At 41.1% G+C, this 23213-nt stretch overlaps 1 long non-coding RNA gene and 1 pseudogene across 1 annotated transcript; both read right to left on the bottom strand.

Moving 5' to 3' along the window:
- Positions 1-17588: 17588 nt before the first annotated feature.
- On the bottom strand, positions 17589-18457 carry LOC121146377 (annotated as a pseudogene).
- An 80-nt stretch (positions 18458-18537) lies between these two features.
- On the bottom strand, positions 18538-21268 carry LOC121146562. The gene is made up of 3 exons (XR_005882230.1): positions 20919-21268; positions 19848-20050; positions 18538-18860 (listed from the first exon to the last, which is right to left on the bottom strand). It is a non-coding gene; the product is annotated as an uncharacterized LOC121146562 (long non-coding RNA).
- Between the last annotated feature and the right edge of the window lie 1945 nt (positions 21269-23213).

The following is a 23213-nucleotide window of genomic DNA, read 5'->3' as shown; positions in this document are numbered from 1 at the left end:
AGCAGCCCCCTTGCTTATAGTTTCACAGTCCAAAATTTACCCATGGTCAGCTATAGTCAGAAAGTATTAGATGGGAAGTTACAGAAATAGATCATTCATTTTAAAAACATATATTGACTAGTGTGTTGAAACCTCTCAGTATCCCACTCCATCTTGTCTATGGATTTGAATCATCCCTTTGTCCAGTGTGTCCACACTGAATGTGCTACCCTCCCGTTAGTCACTTAGTACCCATATGAGTTATCAGATGGATTGCCACAGAATTACAGAGTTCATGTTCCAGTAATACCTGTTGTAGGTAAGAATGCCCCTTAACAAGAGCAAGTGATGCTAGCAACTCACATATGTGAGAGAGAAGCCATTTAATTCTCGCTTCCAGTTAAAAGGTGAAATTTTCAATTTGAAAACAAGAAATAACTGTGTGCCTAATTTATAAATTATTTATAAATTATAATTTACTATGGATAGTTTGTATTGGAGACAACACAGTATAAACAGTTCAATGCCATCCAGGTTCATCAGGTGGAAGTCATGGAATGTGTCCACCACAAATGAGAGAGGATCACTGTTTATGTGCCCCATCCATTTTAAGTGGTCAGAGAAACTGTGAGCATAAAAAATAAAGCATGTCAGATTATATAACACATATGTAAATCAAGCATAAACTATGAGGATGAAAAAATACATCATAAATAACAGGTTAGCTACTCAGAAGGAAAAAAAATTAGTGAACTATATATCCAGCTGGCTTTTATTAAAACATGTGAAACAAAATGACAACTACTTTCAGCTGTACAAAGCGTTTTTGCCAAAATACTGTTTTCAACCTAAAAGTGTAGAAAGAAATTTTAAATAATTCACATCATACAAAGTGGCCATGGTGGAATAAAATAGAAAACTCATTTTTTAAAATGGTCTATAAAATATTCCCAAGTTTTTGGAAACTCATTTGTAAGTGACTTGCATGGATCAAATGAGAAACCACATCCAAAATTAAAGAATATTTTTAACTGAATTAAAATGTGGTATTATCTAAATTTGTACGATGTGTGTAAAAACAAAACAGTGAGATTTATTACATTAAATGCTTACTTTGAAAAAGCAATTGAGTACTATAAACTTTCACTTAGGGGCCAGTGTGTGGCAAAGCAGATTAAACCACTGTTTGTGATGCCAGTATCTTATGATTTTAGTGCTGATTTCAGTCCCAGCTCTTTTTGCTTCCTATCCAGTTTTCTGTTAATGTGTCTGGGAAGGCAACAGAAGTACTTAGGTAAGTACAACTTAGGGCAACCAAGTACTTAGGTCCCTGCCACCAGTGTGGGAGACAGGGATGGAGTTCCTGGTTAAGGCTTCTGCCTGGACTAGACCTGGCTCTTGTGACTAGTTAAATTGCGAATTAATAGATGGAAGAACTTTCTGTCTCTGCCTCTCCTTCTCTTTCCAAATAAATAGTTAAGTACTTTCAAAAAGTTACTGAATAAAGGTATTTTTGCCTTTAAAGGGGATTGGCAAGGAGAAAAAGATGCAAAATAAGCAGAAAATTATTTTTTAGGAAGTTGTAGCAATCAGTAAAATGTGAACAGAGAATATCCTGAGAAGTAAGTTAGTTCTTTAACAGCATTAATAAAGTTAATAAATCTCTTGCTACAGTGAAATATCGCTTGAAACATAGATTCGAAGCATCAGGAATCAGAGAGGATAAGTCACTGAACAAATATGAGACATTAATTGGGTAGCATGGGAATATTATGAATAATTTATACCAGTATGTTTCACAGCTTATTAAAATTGTGAAATTTCTTCAAAGAAAAACTACCTAAGTCATCTTGAGCTGACATAATAAAGTACCACAGATGGGGCCTTGAAAAACAGAAATCGATCGATCTTCTGATAGTTTGGAAGACTGGAAGCTAAGATCAGGGGTCCACCGGCGTTGGCTTCTGGTAAGGGCTCTCTTCCTGATTTGGGATGGCCACCTTCTCACTGGGTTCCCACGTGGGAGTTCCTGGAAGGTGCATGGGGAGGGCAGCGCTCTATCTGATTGAATAAGAACACAAGAACAGTAATCCTGTTGGACCTCATGTAAACTTCATTACTCCATAAAGGCCTCAGCTGCAAATCCAAATGCACTGGAGGTTAGGGCTTTAACATGAGTAGGTGAAGGGCATGGAGAATGGGGGACAGAGAAGCAACAGACACTGAATTTATACAAAGCTAACCCAAGAAGACGTAGAAAATCTGAATAGCCCTATATCCCTATATCCAATTACTAAATTATTTGACTTTTTTTTTTTTTTTTTACTTTCAAGCCTCTCACCAACAAAACGTTGAGCCCAGATGGTTGCAATGATGAATTCTATTAAACATTTCTGGAAGAAAAAGTACCAATTCTACACAGGCTGTTCCAAAAGAAAGGACTATAGGGAACATCTACCCCCACTTGTTCTAACAATTGCTCTAAAAGCACAGCATTACCTGTTACCAAAACCAAAAAAAGAAATTACAAAAAACTAGACTCATGCTTCATGAATATTGATGAAAAATTCTAAACCAAATTTTAGGACATCAAACCCAACAATATATAAAATCACTCTGCATCCTAACCAATTATAATACATGCCAAGAATACAAAAATGGCTCAACAACTGACCATCAATATTAACAGACTAAACACAAAAACCATAAAATGATCTCAATATTTTTAGGTGCAGAAAAAAAATGTTCAACAACATCCAAATCTATTTCTTGTAAGATCTCTGCAAACTGGAATTAGGAGGGAAATACCACACTATGGCAAAAGTCATCTCAAAAATAAACAAAGCCACAACAGAAATACTTAATGACTAACACAATTTTCTACTTTTCTCCCTAAATGTAAAACAACAAAAATATCTGCCAAACTGCTTGTACTCTACTTTGTGGTGAAGGTGCTAGTCATTGTAACAACTAAAAAACCAATGACTTCAATGCCTGCAGATCAAATAGAAGTAAAAACTGCCTTGGTTTACAAAATAACATGGTGGATGAACTGGGAAATATTCTTACCTGTCCACTCAAAAGATGGACCCCGACTCAGTGCATTGAAAGCAAGACTTCCTTTGTGGTCTCTGAAGATCAGATGATGAGCCGGCACACCTAGAGCTGTTACAGCAAGCAATTAATATTCCAGCATGCAGCTTTCTCCCCTTGTTCCTCATGTGCTGGATACTATGGGATGTCTTGCCAGATGTCACGTAAGTTACAAAGGTACCAGCTTTCTCTACTACGTGATATGCTGTTGGCCTAGTGAATTTTGCTGTATCTTCAAGTCAGCTGATAATTATTATTCATTCCGTGTTGAAAATTGACCACCATTTTCTTGCAGTTGTGACATGTGGAAAACTAAGGAATCTACTCAAATGCCACAAAAACTAAGAGCAGCTCAGCATAATTGCAGATACAATTTCAGTATTAAAAATTTCTCTGCAATAGTGTCAAACGATCAAAAATTAAAAATTTTAAGGAACTGTATATAAGAATTAAAAAATCAAGTACTTTGGGATAAGTTGGACCTGAATGCTAAAAATCATAAGACATTACTGAAATAAACTGAAGATATAAAGTAGGCTTGCTATTTTGGCTCTTTTCCTGGTTCCAGCTTGCTGATACTGCAGATCCTGGGTGCAAGTGGTTGGGTTCCTGCCACCCATTGTTGAAGGCCTGGATTAAATTCCTAGTTCTGGGCCCGGCATGGTAGCCTAGCAGCTAAAATCCTCACCTTGCACACGCTAGGATCCCATATGGCCACCAGTTCGTGTCCTGATGCTCCACTTCCCATCCAACTCCCTGCATGTGGTTTGGGAAAGCAGTTGAGGACGGCCCAACACCTTTGGGCACTGTACCCATGTGCTCCTGGCTTCAGCTCAGCTCAGCTCTGGCAGTTGTGGCCCCTTGGGGGGAGTGAATCAGCAGATGGAAGATCTTCCTCTTTGTCTCTCCTCCTCTGTGTGTATCTGCCTTCCAATAAAAAAAATTTTTTTTAACTTCCTGGTTCCTAGCTTCAGTCACCGGCAGAGCAGTTGCAGACAGCTCTGGTGTCTGAGGGCATGAACCAGAGGACAGGAACTCACCTGCTCTCTGTGCTTCTGCCTTTCTGCCTAATAAATAAATGACCATGATGATGATGATACATTACGTACAATGAAAAAGCAAGCCACAAACGGACACAATGTTTACATTTATCTAACAAAAATGTGACATGCATTATGTAAAGAATACAGACCACAACAACAAGAAAAGCTAGTTTGAAAATTGGCAAACTGTTCTAAAACACACTAAATCAAAGGTAATGAGTGGGTAAAAAATAAGATCATGGAAAGATGCTACAGTAATACCCCCTTCTCATAGGAGATACGTTCTGAGAGTCTAACCCCAAGTGCAGGGCAGAATCATATACACAGTTTTGTTCCTGTACATACATATCTATGATAAACTTTAACTTATAAAATAGACATAGTGAAAGATTAGCAACACTGCTAATAAAAATAATAATTAGAACACTATAATAAAATGTATGTGAATGTAGCCTCTTAAAACACATTATTGTACTATGCTTGGCCTATTTATGATATTGATGAGATGTGGAGGGCTGAATGAGGTCTGCATTGTGACGTAGTGTTAGGCTGTTATTCACATTCTGATGATTTGCCAGGAGAATCATCTACCCTGGATGATCTTGGATCATTGAGTCATGATGATGTCTATGATTTGAAGATCGTTTTAAAAACTTTTTTTAAGATTTATTTTTATTTCTGTTGGAAAGTCAGATATATGGAGAGTAGAGACAGAGGAAGATCTTTCATCTTTTGATTCACTCCCCAAGTAGCTGCAATGGCCGGAGCTGAGCCAGTTTGAAGCCAGGAGCCAAGAGCTTCTTCCCGGCCTCCCACGTGAGTGCAGGCTTCCAAGGCTTTGGGTCATCCTCTACTGCTTTCCCAGGCCACAAGCAGGGGGCTGGACGGGAAGTGGAGCAGCCAGAATTAGAACTGGTGCCTGTATAGGCTCCTGGCACATGCAGTGTGAGGATTTAGCTGCTAGGCTAGGTTGGTCCTGTTTTGGAGATCTTTGTTAGCTCAAAGATTTTGCCACAACCTCTTGAAAGAATGCTGTAACCAAAGTTGTTGTCTATTTAGAACTCATTACTGCAAAAGCTGAAATCCTTGGTAATCATATGGAGGACTTTGCTACGGCATTCTCTCTGATGCTCATATTCCATAATTTTGTCCTTTAGTATCTATATAATTCAAAACATTTGAGCAAATTATAGAAAGGTGCATATTGCTGCTTCTGCTTCAGTTTTTTTTTTTGAGCTTTCTCTTCCTTCAAACATGATTCACCAGTGTCTTGTCAATGATTCTCAGTAGCCTTCAGTATATATCCTACTTCTTCAACAAGCATGATGGTGTATCCTTCTCACCAACTTGTCAAGCAGCACGAATGATTTTCCTAATTTCTCATCATTGCTTTTAAAACCATTTGTAACTTCATTCTACAACTTTTTCCAGCAGGCATTTAGTGTTTCTAGTTTTAATTCATCCACTACAGCCTTCATGAATAAATTGCTTCAGCAGTAAATGAGTGAATGTGATGATACCAAGTAGGTGTAAATGGTTTAACAAATCATAGGATGCCATGATCAAGAGACCGAAGCAACGGATTGTATCACAGGTAAAAATACATCCTCAATCCTTTCATTTTCATATAAATTAGACATAAGACCTCCAGGTCCATTATCCATTATTAGTAGAGGTTTGAATTACACTCTTTCTCTTTGAAGTATTTATTCACTTTTGAGATGAAGCATTAATGGAACAATTTGATAAACAAGATGTCTGTCACCTATGCTCTATAATTGCCACAACCTGCAGGTAATTTGGTTTATATTCTTTTTTTTTTTTTATTGGAAAGGCAGATATACAGAGAGGAGAGACAGAGGAAGATCTTCCGTCCGATGATTCACTCCCCAAGTGAGTGCAACAGCCGATACTATGCTGATCCGAAGCCAGGAGACTCTTCCAGGTCTCCCACGCGGGTGCAGGGTCCCAAAGTTTTGGGCCGTCCTCTACTGCTTTCCCAGGCCACAGGCAGGGAGCTGGAAGGGAAGCGGGGCTGCCGGGATTAGAACCGGCGCCCATATGGGATCCCGGGCGTGCAAGGCGAGGACCTTAACCACTGCGCCACCGCGCCGGGCCCTGGTTTATATTCTTGAACATGTGGGCTCTTTATTGTTCCCACTAAGCCTGGCATTTGTTATATGTTCCACACGTCGTCATCTGTGTTCATCTGTCCTTCCATGTTTCATGTCTCCCTTGGATTTTTTTTTTTATCAATAAAGATTCCATAGGGCATCTTCTGTAAGAATTAATCCCAGTGGTGACTTCCCTTGGATGATATCCTTTCTCCTTAACTCTTTTTTTTTAATTGATTACATTGTATTATGTGACACAGTTCTATAGGCACTGGGTTTCCTCCCACCCCTCCCCTAACCCTCTCCCCATGGTGGATTCCTCCCCCTTGTTGTGTGACCACAGTTCAAGTTCAGTTGAGATTCCTTCATTGTAAGCATAACCCGAGCATAAAGTCCAGCGTCTTATTGCCCAGATAAGTTCAACGGCTTCTTGGGAAGAACTTCTCTGGTCTGAAGGTAGAGCCAGCAGAGTAAAATCGCGATCAATTAAAAGCCCCAACATAACATCATCAACAATATATAGCATTATGGAACTAATTGACATAGTAAACAATATGTTAAAATTAAATGCATTTTCTTAGCAACAACCTGTGACTACTTCAATGACATTTTAATAATTGAGGTACAAAACAGTTTTAGGAGGGGTGTGCAGAGGAATCTTCAATACCTTGGTGAGGAGTACTTAATCTTTGTGTCCTACCTAGTAAGGTATGTGTGAGTCCATGCTGAACAAGCTTTCCTTGTTGTTCTCTGCCTATCTATTCTAATTTGTGAGTGAGTGAGTGAGTGAGTGTGAGTGTGTGTGTGTGTGTGTGTGTGTGTGTGTGTGTGTTAGGGGGGGAGGGCTCTGGAGCGACCTTGATGGTCATAGCAGAGAGGGTAGGGACCCAAAGTTGGAACTAAGTAAGGACCAGAGAAAGCTCCTCTCCCTAGTTCCAAATGAAGTTTACTGTTCTTCTGATTCTGAGGACCGCTCAGGGTTCCTGGCTGTTGTTCCGATGAGCTTGGATCCTACGAGGAAGGATTCAGGCTTCTTCTATCCCGTGTAGTCGGTCCAAAAGCGGGGAGGGATGTCCTCTGAGTTCTCGGCCTCCGAAGGCATTCCAGTTCCCTGTGGTCTCTTTGGCAGTTGAGATGTAGTCCTTGGTACCCGTACTGATAGTCCTTGGTGGGGATCCGGGAGTCTCCAGGGTGGGACACAAGCCTCCTTCTGTCCCCCTGCTCTGCTCTGGCGGCCACCCCTGCTCTGTGGATATGACCTCCTGTTAATAGGTTGTCAGGATCGCTCTTGATTCCCCCTGTAAGTCTTTGTAGTTTTACTATTGTCTAATGCTGTTTTGAATCTATTGTCTGTATGTTACCTGTTATGTTCCTGATATTTTACACTACACGGCTTACTCACACATTCAAAGGAGATGGAAGATTTCTTTGCTCTCCCGCCGGATTCTAAGTAGCACAAGATTTTGAAAGTATATTAGGTTTTACAATTTTTCAAAACACATGGGTTGAGACCGTATTAATTACAGGTTCATCTGAGGAAGAGTTACTGTCATTGGGAGTCTTTAGGATTGATTCATGTCCCCAAAGGCCTGAGGGTTCAGAATGGAGCTATCTAAGCAGCAATCAAAGATCCAAAATCCCAGAGCTCCCTGGCCGGGCGGCTAGCAAGCAGAGCCTAGCGCCAAATGGCACACTGGCCACCTGGCGGCAGCTCCCCACACGCGCAATAGCTGCCGTGTGAGAATCAGGCATGATTTCTCCTTAACTCTTAACTGCTTTTAAAAGATTTATTTGTTTTTATCTAAAAGGCATATTTGCAGAGATAAGGAAGAACTTCCATCCACTGTTTGTTGCCCCAAATGCCCGCAATGGCTGGAGCTGAGTCAGACAAAAGTCAGGGATCAGGAGCCTCTTCTGGATCCCCCATATGAGTGCAGGGATCCAAAACCTTGGACTATCCTTCATTGCTGTCTTAGGCCATAGACGGGCACAGAGCAGCCAAGACATGAACTGGTGCCTATTTGGGATGCCAATACCATAGGTGGAGGAACAGCATGCTATAGCACCATGACAACCCCCAAGGAGATTTCTTTAAAAACTTGAAAGTATATCAGCACGTTTCTGAACCATATTTTTCCTAGGAATGAAAAACAAGTGCACATGGCAGCTTATATATAAGTTTTCACATCAAATTTGTTCATAAAGGCAGTCACTGGAAACAGCTGAAACGTCCATCAGCTGGTGAATGGATAAATAAACCGTGTTACATTCTAATAATGGAATACTACTGAGCAATAAATAAGAATGGACTATAGTTAAAATATAGTAAAGTAACAAGATGTGTTGTATAAAGGAACTAAAACCAGAGGAGTACATTGAATAGAACTTACCACCCCAAAACTCATACAGCTGTTTAAAATCTGGTGTCTTAATGTTTATGATTGATGAACTAAGGTGAGGACTTGATTTAATTATGGCATCTAGAGGTGGGTCTGGTGGGAGGTGTGTAGGTTATTGGATACATGGTCTTGGTGGATGGTTCTTGTGAGAGGGTTGATTATTTGACTTCATGTTCCACCTAGCTGTTCTCTCTGCCCGTTGGCTTACCATGCATTCATTACTCTGCTCTTAGCATGATGAACCTTCATTGGACACTGGTCATTGGGGCTGCCCAGTCCTGAACGGTCACCTCCAAACTGTAAGTTGAAATAAACCTTTCTCATTCCTTTTGGGGACTTTAGTTAAAGTAAAAAAAAGTTCGTTTGGGGGGTATTTTATTTAAAGTAACCTATCACACGATTCCATCCGTTTGAAAAGAGAAAAGACTGATTGACAGGGATAGGCAGCTGACCAAGGTTTACCTGTGAGGCTGGTGGTGGAGAGTATAGAACTGAGAAGTAGCAAAGTGGAATTGCATTGTTTCCACAAGTATTTGCATACTGCAAATTCACTAGTCTGCATATTTATACCACTGGGATGTATTCATTCCCTTGTATGTAAGAGACATTTTTAACTATTTATTTTCAATGTCACATAATTACATTTGGTTGAATCACAGATGTGAAACTCAATTTTAAAAAACGAAATCTGTTTTTAAATAGCTCCATTTTCTATCCCTTCGTGCATGATAGCTTATTTATACATTGTACGCCCATTAACATGGATTAAAAATCATCCTTTGTTTCCTCTGGCTCTGGGGTCCCACTTTGGTGTCCCAGGCTTCTGAAGCCCTCACTGTACCACACTGTACTCCTAGGTCCCCTTTCCTGAATGGGGAAGCCTTCCCTGCAGTGCCTGTCACTGCTCAGGGCTCTCCCAAGCGTTCAAACTGAGCTGCCTGCCCTTCTTTCCCAGGAATAGGGTGGGGGCAGAGGTCAGGGGAGATGCTAGGGAAAGTGCACCTGGAGCCTGCAGCTGGGCCTTTGGGAATCCCAAGTTATTCATTCAGTAACGCAGGAATTGGAAGCTTGGAGGATGGGGTAGGTTGTCTTCAGTGGGGAAAAAAGTTTTCAGGTTGGAGAGAAACTGAAGTTCAATGATGTTCTTGATTTTAATCCCCACATCACTTTGATTTTAAATAAAGAAGCCTGAGACACTAATAAAAAAATCATTCTTGAAGTTGTCATTTAAAAACAATAGTTACATGAAAATATAATGAACAAATACATTTGTACTGCCTTTTAGCATTATTATTTTTTCTTGTGCATTTGTTTTTCCACCTAGTAGCTCTCTGTATCAACATGAAATTATCTTCATTACTTCTGATAAAACAGTTTTGATGTGATAAGACTCAGTTTTTATGAATCTGGGAATGTATTAATTTTTCCTTAATTATTAAAGGACATTTTTTGCATGTATAGAATTCTTTCTGTATAATTTTCTTGCAGTATTTTAAAATATTTTAAAGTTTTATTGAATTTTTAAAAGAGAGAAATGAAATTCTCACGCATTGGTTTATCCCCTACATGCTCACAATGATGAGAACTGGGCAAGCCTGAAGCTGGGATCCAGGATCAAGCCAGATTCCCCCATGTCGGTGGCAGGGTTCAGAGGACTTGAGTCATCACTGGTACTTTCCAGAGGCTGAAATAGTGAGAAGCTGGAGTCAGGAGCTGGTGCTGGGGGTAAAACAGAGGTATTCCAGTTTGGGGTGTAGACTTTGAAGAGGTACAAGCTCTACTTGGACCCTCGGGTGGATGTCAGGCTCTGGTCATGGGCAAGGTTTTGGATGGTTAGTCTTCAAAGCTGCTAGAGACCTGGAGAAAGGGGATGCTGTGTGAGTTAAATTTTCCAAAAAACTCACTGTCCTTCCTGAGATTAAGTCATTTTTCAGGAAGATCACTTTCTGGGTTGTTTCATGCCTTTAATAATCCAGGTATGAACAATTGATTTCAGTAATTGTCAATTTCATCATTATTTTTTGAAGAAATGAATTTCAGATATCCTTGCTCCTTCATTGTGCATATAACTGGCAAAAAAAAAATGTTTGCTGTCATTTTGCTATGTAGTATTCAGTTGAGAAGCCTACTCTAAACTGTAGAACAAGCACCAAAATGAAACAGAACACTCTAGAGCTCCCTATATAGTAACACAACAAGATATAAACATTATACTAAGTTGATAGTGAAAAATAGAGAAAGAGTACAAGAGAAACAAAAATAAGGAGAATAGAGAACATGGCAGATATAAACCCAACTATATGAAAATCCTAAAAAGTTCATGAAACAAGTATTTTATGAAGAAGTTAGATTAATTTAAATTTTTTGTGAAGAAAACTTTTTCAAAGATTTATTTATTTTTATTAGAAATGCCAATTTGCAGAGAGAAGGAGACAGAGAGTAATACCTTCCATCTGCTGATTCACTTCCCAAGTGGCCGCAATGACCGGAGCTGAGCTGATCCAAAGCCAGGAGCCTCTTCTGGGACTCCCACGTGGGTGCCGGGTCTCAAGGCTTTAGGCCGTCCTCGACTGTTATCCCAGGCTACAAGCAGGGAGCTGGAATGGAACAGCCAGGATTAGAACCGGCGCCTATATGGAATCCTGAAGCATGCAAGTCAAGGACTTTAGCTACTAGGCTACTGTGCTGGGTCCTGAAGATAAGCTTTAAAAAAAAAAAGATTGATTGATTTTTATTGCAAAATCAGATATAAAGAGAAGAGGAGAGACAGAGAGGAAGATCTTCTGTTCGTCGATTCACTCCCCAGGTGGTTGCAACGGCTGGAGGCTGAGCCAATCCAAAGCTCAGAGCCTCTTCTGGGTTTCCAATGTGGGTGCAGGGTCTTAAGGCTTTGGGCCATTCTCAATTGCTCTCCCAGGCCACAAGCAGGGAACTGGATGGGAAGCAGGGCTTCTGGGATTAGAACTGGTGCCCATATGGGATCCTGGTACATGTAAGGCAAGGACTTTACCCACTGTGCTATAGCACCGGGCCCCTGAAGATAAACTTTTAATTCTGTTTTATAAACTTGTGAAGCTGTCTATATTAATAATCATACAGAATATCAAGATTGAAATACCCAAATTGTAAAGTAAGTACTTTTATTAGGTTAGGTAGAAAAATGAATTCTGTGCTGCCTAACAAAACCCAGTTTAAACATAAGGACATTAACAACTAAGTTTAAATAATAGAAAAAGTTATGGCATGCTGATATCAATCAGTAACACAGTAGTTTTATCTACATCAAAGTAGATTTCTTGGCAAAGATTATTACCCCAAGTATAGATCAATCTGTAATGGTAACAAGCTGCATTCATCATTAGTCATGAATCTAATTATGGAGCTTTGAAATAGTTGGAAATTTAACACAGAATTTAAATAGCTCCTTGCTTCACGTGCCTGCTTCCAGTCCAGCTTCCTACCAATGTAACCCCTGAAAAGTAGCAGATGACAGCTCAAGTACATAGGTCCCAGTCACCTACGCAGGAACCCAGCCCTTTGCCTTGGCCTATGCTGGTCCCCGCTGTTACACGCATTTGGGAAAGGAAGATCTTTCTTTGTCTCTGCCTAAAAGACAAAATGAAAATTAAAGTTTGAAAATACATGAAACAAAAGAAAACAGAACTGAAGTACAGTAGCAACAACCGTATGGGGCCCAGCATGATGGCCTAGTGGATGAACCCTTGCCTTGCACACACTGGTATACCATATGGGTGCCGGTTCATGTCCCAGCTACCCTACTTCTCTTCCAGCGCTCTGCTTGTGGCCTGGGAAAGCAATAGAGGGTGGCCCAAGACCTTGGGACCTTATAACCATGTGGCAGACCTGGAAGAAACTTGTAGCTCCTGGCTTCGGATCGCCTCAGCTCCAGCCTTTGTGGCCACTTAGGAAGTGAACCAGCAGGTGGAAAATCTTTCTTTCTGTATCTTCTTTTCTCTGTAAATCTGCCATTCCAATAAGTAAGTAAGTAAGTAAATAAATAAATAAATATTTTTTAAAATGGAAAGAATAGAAAAACATTATTGAACATTTCAACACCTCCTATTAATAACTGATTGAAACCTTGTAAAGCACAAAAAGAATGTGATGCATGGTAGTTAAATTGACATAGAGTTGATGTTTATAACCCTGTACTCTTGAGATACTGAGATTTTTCTACTTACTACTTGTTTGTTCATGTTTTGGGTGGAAGATTAATCTTATGACTATAAAGTAAATAAAGTGCTTAATTTAAAAACCTTTATAAATTAAGAAAGGAAGGAGAAAGGAGAGTAGGAAAATGGGCAGCAGGGAAAATACGGTGGGAAGTATTGTGTTCTTAAATCTGTGTGAAAAACAGGGAATTTGTTCATCTCATATAAATAAAAAAATTAATTGAAAAAAAGAAAAACCATGAAGAAAGTAAGGCTACAGAAAATTTGAACAAAGTTACCAACCAATCAATTCATAATTTAAGTTTATAAAATGCTTTGCCCAACAGCATGGGAAACATGAATCTCAAGTATACGTGGAGTATACACCAAGATGTATTTTGGGTCAGTAAGAAAACAAATGTAAAAGGTTTCCAAGCATACAGACTGTGTAATGGAATTATGTTAATAGACATCTGAAAAATTGTAGAAAATTGGAAACCTACCTCAAGTTATACACTGATTAAAGAGTAAGTTTAAAAAGTAAAAGAGGAACTGTTTTAAGCTGAGTTTGAAAATATTTGTATAGCAGAGAACAACCATTTTTCTATCGAACATGCATAAAGTTTCAAGTCATTTTCATTTTCATTCGGAAAAGGAGAAAGTTCTCAAATCATGCCTAAATGATGTACAAAATGGGAAATAATGTTAATCAAAAATACGTTATTAAAGGAGCATAAAGAAGACATAAAATACAAAACAATTGGAAACATCAGTGAAACAAAAATGTAAATCATTTGAGAACATCAGTAATTTTAATAAACCTGCATCCTACACTGAAATGCCTGAGTCCCATACATGGCTCTGACTCCTGACCCCAGCTTCTGGGGATATGGACTGTGCGAGAGAGTGGTAATGGAGAGGGTTTTTAATTTATTCATTTGAGAGCTAGATACAGAGAAAAAAAGAAAGAAAATCACATCTGCTGTTCACCTCCCAAACACCAGGCTGGGGCTTGGTCAGTGCTGCAGACAGGAGTTTGAGACCCTCTCCACTGCCCTCATCGGTGGCAGTCAGTAGCCTTAGACACTTGGGAAGTGAACAGCAGTTGTGATGCTCTTCCTCTCTCTACCTCCAAATGAATTAAAATTTTAAAGAAATGATCACCCTCTTCACATCTATTGTGAGAACGAAGACCATTCTCAGAAATCAGACTGTCGACATTCCAGAAGATCTTGACATCAATTCAAAGGAGCATGCAGCTGTTGGGCAGGGTCCCACAGGAACCCTGGGTGGGGACTTTAATCGTGTTCCTGTAGAACTCAGACTCCTGGGAAAGAAAAGCAGCTCAGGGTTGACAATCAAAATTAAGTGGCAAGCTTTGCTTTGTCTGTAGTCACAGACAGGCTGCTATCCAGGCAATGAAGTGGGGCTTTCATTTAAAGATGAGATCTGCATATGCTCACCTCCCCATCAATGGGGGGGGACTGATCACATCACCCAGACACAGATAAAAAATATCAAGGAATACAAACAATATACAGATGCCATTATAGTGATAAAACAAAAGAGGCCAATAAAAATAACCTTATGGGTGGGTTGGGTATGCAAAGCAGAACTCGGCTTTATCGGTCAATTTTGGCTGATGAACGGAGGAAGCAGCCCACCCATCTTTATTCTGTCAGTGGCCAGTGTGCCAGTTGGGCACTGGGCTTTGACCGCTGGCTGCCTGCCAGTGAGCTCTGGGGGACGAAATATTGCGTAGGGACATCCATGGATACGGACACCATACTGACAATCCTTGATGAAGTGTCTACTCTTTCTGTAGCAAAAGCACTTGGGAGGCCTTCAGGAGTCTCCAGGACTAGGATACGGACCTCCTTTTATCCTCCTGTTCTGCTCTGGAGTCCCCTCCTGCTCTGTAATGCTTTAACTTTCTAAAATCACATGTCATGCTGTTGAGTGGAATGAATGAGGTACATGCTAGGAAAAAACACATGGGAGAGATGAGAATCCTGGAAATGTGGACCCAGGATTTTTTTTTTTTTTTTTTTTTTTTGCCATTGAACTGACTTTTGCACATTTTAACCTGTTCAGATTTAAGACTGCCCTCTCCTTCCTGAAGTAACTCCAGTTGTTTGGATTTGGCATGCTGGGCACTTGCAGCCATCACAGAAGGGAGTCACTTCAGGACGGATCTCAGCTGTGTAAATCCATGGGAAAACGTAAATGATGCCTGAGCTGTTGTTAATCCCACATGACAAGCCAGCGGGATATTTTACATTTCAAATGTTTTATTTTTATTTTTCCTGTTTCATAGATGCAGGATTTGCTGTTGCTGTAAAACATACAAACCAAAGACCAGCACACCAAGTGTGAACTACTGGTTAGGCAAAAAGAAATGGCAGAATAGGTGCTGGCAAAGTTGTAGCCTCTGTTAAAAGCACCTGCTTTTCAGCAGCTATCATCTCTGTGTGTCTCCATTTGCAATGACACAACCACCTTGCCCACATTCATCCTACCTCCTCTCCATTGCCCTGGTGCCCACCAAGTTCTCAAAGTCAGTGTGCTAGTGTTTGTTTCAGACGATGCGTAGCCTAATCACAGGGGCAGGTGCTGGCACTGTGGTAAGACGCTGATTGCGATGACTACACTGCATCCAAGTGCTTGTGTCCAAGTCCTGAACTTTGCTTCTGATCCCAGCTTCCTGCTGATGAACAGCCTAGGTGGCAGCAGAAGATTATACATGTACTTGGACCTGGGATTAAGTTCCTGGCTTCTGGCTTTGACCTGACTGATCCCCAGTTTTCCCTGTTGATTAAACCAGCTGATGGGAGAGCTTTCTGTCCTCTACCTGTGTGTGATGTGTATATGTGTATGTGTATCTGCCTTTCAACCAAACTTGCAAAAAAATTTTTAAAGCCAAGAAAGAATATGACTGCACTTCATAATCTTCATGGAATGTGACATTACAAGCTAAACTCAGGGACAGGTGTTTAGCCTAGGAATTAAGATATTATGTTACTGGTTTCAACAGTAAGAACTGGATTGGGTATGGGCCAGTTGGTCAGGGACACTGTTGGTGCCAGAACATTGTGTGGACAAAGTAAACCTGAACCTAAGGACCCGTTGTTGTATGCAATATCTGCAACAAGGAAGTGAACTAATAGAAGAGCTTGTGGAACTCCTTTGCTAGGACAGAGTCTCAGCAGGTGAGTGCAAAAATCAATGCAGGGAGCATCCCAAAGCCAAACAGGCTGCACTACTGACTATCATACATGTGGGTCAGGTCTAGGGAGGCAGATGGGGCTGGGCCAGTTCATAACAACCACTAGCACATCTGAAGACCTGGACAGGTTGCATGAGGGACCGGGTCAGACTGCAACCAACCAGTTCACACCAGGGCTGAACCGGGGGCTGGCTGAGCCAGGTCAGGCTGCAGCAACCTTAGCAGGAACTGTAACAAGAAGCGGTCTTGAGTGAGCTGGGCTGAAGCACCTGCTGATGGAAGCCAAGGTGTAGTGAACCAAACCAATCTAGAGGCAGTGGGTGCTGGGTCCATGAGCCCCAGGGTAGGTGGTCTCTCAAGGCCCAAGCTACCTGCCTGATTACCTGACCTGGCTGTACATAGGTTGCTGGGTCTGTTAGCCCCTGTGGTAGTGGGTCTGGTGGGATCCAGGTTGCTAGGGTCCTTGTGTCCACCTGAACAAACTAGTCCTCATCAGCAAAGAGACAGTTCATGGACAGCTGGCCCAGATCCACATAAAGCTTATGGAAGCCCATTTGGGCTTTCAGAGGACACCCGTTACATAGCAGAGGAAGGAGAACAGAACAGATTAGACATCTACCCCAGCTCAAGGATGACAACAAATATCTGGGTGAATGGAGATTCTTGGGTGGACTGTGTTCCCTCCTTTTGAATTGGTGAGACTGACAACATTTCAGAACTTTTGAAACCTTCTGGGAAGAACCCTCGGAGCATATGCCACATCAGGACCATAGGTCAATATTTGGTGGCTATTGCCCATCCCTGGGGCAGTTGGGAAGCTGGGTATGGCTTCTACTGAGGTTCCCCTCCTCCCACCAGATACAGGAAAAAGAAATGGAAAACTTTGAAACAATGATCACACCCAGTTTTCTCTGACCCTCAATCACTCGATAGTTGATTCACTATGTAAGCATCATCAAAAAAAGAAAAGGAAAGAAAGAAAGAAAAAAAGAAAAGAGGCATTGGGTAAGGGGCCTGTTGCTGCAGCCTCGTGGCTAAAGTTCTAGCCTTGCATCCACCAGGATCATGTATGTGTGTTGATTTGTACCCTGGCTACTCCACTTCCCTTCCCACTGCAGTAGAGGTTGATCCAAAAGCCTTGGGCCCCTGTGCCCACCTGGGAGACCCATGGAAGAAGATTTTGGTTCCTGGACTTGGATTGGCTAAACTCCAGCCTTTGTGGCCACTTGGATAGTAATACACGCTTTTTGGAAAATGAGCAGTAAAGATAACAGACATTTAGCAACTTATTATCAATTTCACTACTAAGAAATGAAACCAGACTACAGAAAAAAAAACAATGAAAGACAAGATTCAAGTTAAAAGTATATTGCTTTGGTTAAAAATCACCCCATTTATAATATTCGTTTGTAAATCTAAACTCATTATGCCCCACCAGTCGAAAGTAATCTTCTAAATGTCGTTATGCTTGTATTAAGACTTTGAGTCCGCTATTTATGGAGGTCAGAGTTGTAGCAAAAATGTTTTCTCGAAGAGTAAAATTTTGTAGTATTGATACTTTTTCACTTCAGAAACCTATGACACGTAGTTTTCTTCAAATACTGCATATCCAAATTTTTTATAGAAACCAACATTTTGTGGTAGACATTCAAGTGTAATCTTGTAAGTTTTTTGTTTGGCAAAGTAAGAATTGTTAATAAGTGTGCAGAGCTGCTTCCCTCTGCAGTCATCAATAAGGACAAAATCTTTTACTCTCCCAGCACAGGAATGGATGAATGTAAGTTCTAGTCTCAGAGTTTCCGTAGCAACAATCTATCCAATAGTCACATGTTCTACAACTGTAACCTAATAGTCGCCAGATTTCTTCATATGCTCAAAAGATGTCATACACTGTTCAGGATTGATGATTCCAGTCTCCATTAGCCGGCCCAATACCTTAAAAACAAAACAAAACAAAACAAAATGAAACAAAGCAAAACCCCTGTATTGAAGTGAGCAGTAGAAAGAGGCCTCACAGGAAGCCTTGTTCAGGATGTGTGGGGGAGATGGGTGGAGACACTGTAGCTGTGTTCTGACTCCAGTTTACTTCTCTGAGCAGGTAAGGATCTGACATGGGCATCTTATCAGGTGCACTGTTGCAGTTCGATGAAGGAGGCCTGGTGGTAGGTGCTCCTCTCTAGGCACAGCAGACTCTGGCCTGCCCAAGCACACTCTAGAGGATCCGGATCTGGCTTCAGAGCCAGCCCCACCTCCTCCTCCTCCAGCTCTGCTCATGCCAAGGCCATGGCAGAAACCCTGGTCTAAAGGTGGGCAGTGCCAATGCTCCCACACAGCTCTGGCCTCGTGGCACAGCTCTGTGCCTCTTCAGCTGCAGACCCAGGTACCAGTTCGGCCTGCGGGGGCTCTGGGAATAATACATAAATTCTTGCATGGACTTTTTAGACTCATAGTATACAAGAATCAAAAATGAGAAAGTGCACCAACAAGAATACTCACCATAAATTCACATCACACAGACTTTTTGCAGTCCCTTCCGGGAAGCCTGCTTTTGAGCTTGCCAGCACTGCCGAAACTCTCCCGGCTCCTCAGCAGTGGCTCCTCTGCTTTTCGTGATGGAGAGTCTCTGGGCAGGAATGCTGGAAGCCCCACGTGCCCAGGAGTGACACCTGGGCTGATGATGAGCAGGCTGTGCATGGTATTACAAGCTCCTCGGAATGGTTCCACTACTGCTCTGATTGGTAACATTGAAGCACTTTATAAGCTTTGTAGCTCCTCCATAATTTTACATCGCTTTAAAGTGCTCATGCTCCAATCCATAAAGTCTTCGTTAAGGGCTGCAGATGTGTAAAAGGCACATGATCAAAATGACAGTAATCAACTCCTTCAATTTTACATGTGAAAATTTCTGTGGGCTTCTCCCATCCCCCAACACTTTGTATTGGTTGTTCACCCAGTACAAACAAAATGGTCATAAGGACACGGTGCACAAAATATCCATTTTGCAACTGCACCAAGTAATCCAATTATAAACATTTTTTTAAAAGAAGAAATCGTTTAGTTATCTACGTGTGTGTGTGTGTGTGTGTGTGTGTGTGTGTGTGCTGCACATTTCGAGGAACCTGGTCATCTGGAGTCCTCCAGAAGAGCCATTCAGGAATCTTCTGATGGCAAATGTTTGGGAATGCCCTTGAAATAACAGGCAGGCACCCTCTGTGCCAGGAGAAGCGAGAGAAGGAATGGAGCAGGAAATAGATTGTGCACTTCAAAGATGATGAAGTTCTTTCTGAGTTGAAGTAGATCTGTAAAGGTTTAAACTAGTAACTGAGGAGCTCACTAACATCGTCCTGTTAGCACTAACTGGCACTTGTCTTCAGATGAATGACTCCATTCAGGTTAGGTCCTTCCAGCTACCCAATGATTCCAGTTCTGGTTGGGATCCTTCACAACTAAGCCATATAAAACTCAGCACTATTTCTCAACCAAGGTGTCACAGTAGTGTAGTGTAAAAAATGTTGCTACTTAGGGGACAACTGTCATGATCTTTATAGAAACGTTGAAGCATCTAGCTTTATTGCACCTCAAGTGAGGTTTAATTGACAGAACACAGAGGATGAAATGCCTGCGTGAGGAGAACGCTTGGCGTTCTTGTACATTTAGGTCTGGCCCAACTTGGTGTTCAGCTGAGCAGCAGGTGCAGCCAGCTCAGGCTGCCTAGCAAAGAGTGCTGCACATAGCCTGACTCTTCACCAGAAGCTGACTTTCTTTGCTATCATGCCTGGAAAATACACACTCAGGAAGCCAGTGAAAGCGTGGACACTTACTCTGTGGCATTAGGTGTTCAGGTAAAGATGTATGATGCAGTTGTTTCAAGCATACTTATGGCTGAGTGTTGTTAGGTCCAATGAGGAGACAATCCAGTGAGAGCAGAAGAATCCTTCTATAGAGGGATATTTGGGTTTGAGTCTCTGCAGTTAAACAACATCAGGAGAGGAAATATGCCAATCCACGCAAGATGTGATAGTTCCTGATGGAAGAAGAGAACACTGATTTCACAAGACTGACCAACTTGAGGAGGAAGAGCAGGCTTGTGGTAACACTGTTCCAAGTGAATCGCCCTCTGAGTGTGTGTGAGTCTAAAACTGTGTTAGGAAACCACGATGATATAAACTTCTACTCTACAGTCCTCCACTCTACAGGCTGAGCTATGGAAGGGTGCACACCATGATATAAACTTAAGACATCTCCATGGTTGTCAGCTCGGTGGAGGTTTCTGACCTGTAGGGCACTTGGACATGTACATGCGTTGCAATGTTTCGTGAACATTTCTGGTTTTTGTTGTGTAGAGATTTTAGTGCAGAGTGTCATGTGTCCATAATGAGTAGGAAGTAGGGTACAAAACTGTTTGTAAGGTATTGGGCCAAGAAAGAATTTCCCCTTAAAAGTCAGCAGTGTTTCAGTTAATAGATGCTGAGACAAATACAGATAAAAGCTCAGAATAACTGTGCAAAATCATGAACTCTCCTTGATGTGCCTCTACTGATGCAACCAGACTCTCCCTGTGCTAACCTAATTCCCAGAGAAGTGCAGCTTATTCTGGGGAAAAGGGTCAAAAATGCATGTAGAGGCTGAAGAAACCTAAGATCCAAGTCAGTAACATGTTCGTGCTGGCTTGTATCCCTATTGCTGGCCCCTTCGTTTCTGTGCAAGAGGTAGTCCTGAAGGCATGAGGTGTCTGAGCCAGACAGGCATAGATGCTAGGAGAGCAATTCTCTGCTTCTTCTACTTTAAAGGGATGTCTCACCCCCAACTCAGGTGTGTGAGCCTAAGCCCTGTACCTCCACTTGCCGTAAGCTGGGAGCCTGGAATCCTTGTTGGTTCTTGGGGTGACTTACGTGGCTACTTGGTTGCTGCTTTCTATGCGGTGGGCCAGTGTTGCCCGTTGTACCTGTGCCGACTGGTCGTGCTGAGGATGTGGAGTCCATTGCTGATCTTTTTCTCCATTGTGGTACCCACTCACTGCTCAGTGGAGCAGTGCTCACGCCAACTCATCACGTAGGATGAGTATAAGGCCAACGTCCATAAACAATGCTTATTATGCTAATATTGCTCAAATATAAAACATTTAAAAAATATTCTAGCGATAAAGGTATCAAAAATATTAATAATGAGAAAATATACCATAGTACAAAAAAGGTGTTAAGAATAACATTATGATGTAAAAGATTTTTAAAATATTCCAGCGATAAAAGTATCAAAAATATTAATAATAAGAAAATATACCATAGAGCAAAGTATGTGTTAAGAATGTCATGATGCTGTAAAAGATTTTTTAAATATTCCAGTGATAAAGGTATCATAAATATAAAAAATGAGAAAAGATACCATAGAGCAAAATAGGTGTTAAGAACAACATGATGGTGTAAAAATTTTTTAAATATTCCAGCAATAAATGTATCACAAATATCAATAATGAGAAAAGATACCATAGAGGAAAATAGATATTAAGAACAACATGATGGTGTAAATGATTTTTTAAATATTGCAGCAATAAAGGTATCAAAAATATTACTAAAGAGAATAGATACCCTGTGCAAAATAGGTGTTAAGAATAACATGATGCTAGACCTTATAGGTCTCTCCATCTTCTCCTTAGACACTTCCTCACTTCTCATTTAAAAAAAAATGTAAATCTGAAAGAAAGAAATAAACCTTAAAAATAAATTAACGGAAAAATGAAAATTGCAAGAAGAGAACAGAAAATGCAAAATGGAACACAAATAGAAATGGAAATTAAAAGTTTTAAAAATGTAAAAAAAATGTAAACAAATAAAATGATGGAAATAAAAACTAAGCGGCAAAACAAAGTTCAAAAATTTTGAGAAGGAATGAGGATGTGTCTAAGGAAAAGAAATACACACTGCGAAATAGAAACTGAAATTAAGAGGGAAGAACAAAATTAATAAATTAGAAAAGAGAACAAATAAACAAAACAGGCACAAACAAAAGAGGTTTAAAAAAAAACAAACAGCTAGCTTAGTGCTGGTCCTAGAGCTCTCCAGTGGAGAGAGCTCCTGGACAAAAGGCCCAGGCCCGGCCAGGGCTTTATCTAGGGCTTTGGAATTGTGACCTGTAAATGGTTCTGTATGATGTCAGAGCAGGACATGGTCCAATCAGAGCTGGAGACAGTTTTGAGTGATTTATTTCAAAAAACCTTCTGCTTGAATCAAAGGACCCCCACAAGGTTTCTCTGAAGTTAGGGATAGAGAGTAATACTTGTTTTGTTTGTTTGTTTGTTTGTTTCAGATATATGTTCTAAGTACTTTTGTCAGAAAGCAACCACTCGTGTGCACATAGCTGAATTTGTGGGTATCTGTTCTGTTGCATTGGACATGCCAGTGCCATGTGGTTTTAGTTACTACAGCTTTATTTATTTTATGTAGATTTACTGATTTTTATTGGCATGTCAGATTTACAGAGAGAAGGAGATACAGAGAGAAAGGTGTTCCATTTGCCGGTTCATTGCCCAAGTGGCCACAATGGTTGGGGCTGAGTGGATCTGAAGGGCCACATGTCATAGTGTCGTTCTGTGTGAGTTCTGGTTGTTGTGTTTCTTATTTTGCTGCCTGCTGTTGCAGTGAGAAAGGCAGTAGCTGCTGGTCTGCGTCCCTGGGTCCCTGCTACCAAAGTCAGGGACGCACATGGCATTCTGGGCTCCTGGCTGTGTCCTAGCCCAGCCCCAGCTGGCATAGGCATTTGGAGAGTGGGAACCAGTGGATGGAGGATCTGTCTTTCTCTCCCTCTGCTCCCCTTGCTTGCTGTCACTTTGCCTTTCAAATATACATAGATCTTTGAAAAATGCCACCTTTACCAAAAAGGTGCATCTAGTCTTCATGAATCAGCAGTTTGTATCCTTTCCGTGTCAATGTTTTTAAAAAAGATTTGCTTCTTTATTTGAAAGGCAGAATTAAAACACACACACACACACACACACACACACACACACACACACACACAAGGTTAGGAGGCTGGGAGGAGGCAGAATCTTCCATTTGTTGTTTGACTCTCCACTTGGCCCAGATGACTCCATTGCACCAGCCCCACACAAGAGCTTGGATCTCCATCATCCAAGTCACATGAGGTCACAGGGCTCCAGGCACTTGAGCCATCCCCTATTGCCTTGCCAGATA

The sequence above is a fragment of the Ochotona curzoniae genome, unplaced genomic scaffold, assembly GCF_017591425.1.
Source record: "Ochotona curzoniae isolate NIBS_2020 unplaced genomic scaffold, NIBS_Ocur_1.0 scaffold_4505, whole genome shotgun sequence".
Classification (NCBI taxonomy): domain Eukaryota; kingdom Metazoa; phylum Chordata; class Mammalia; order Lagomorpha; family Ochotonidae; genus Ochotona; species Ochotona curzoniae.
Note: the sequence above shows the minus strand (reverse complement) of the source record. Positions and strands in the feature narration are given on the sequence as shown.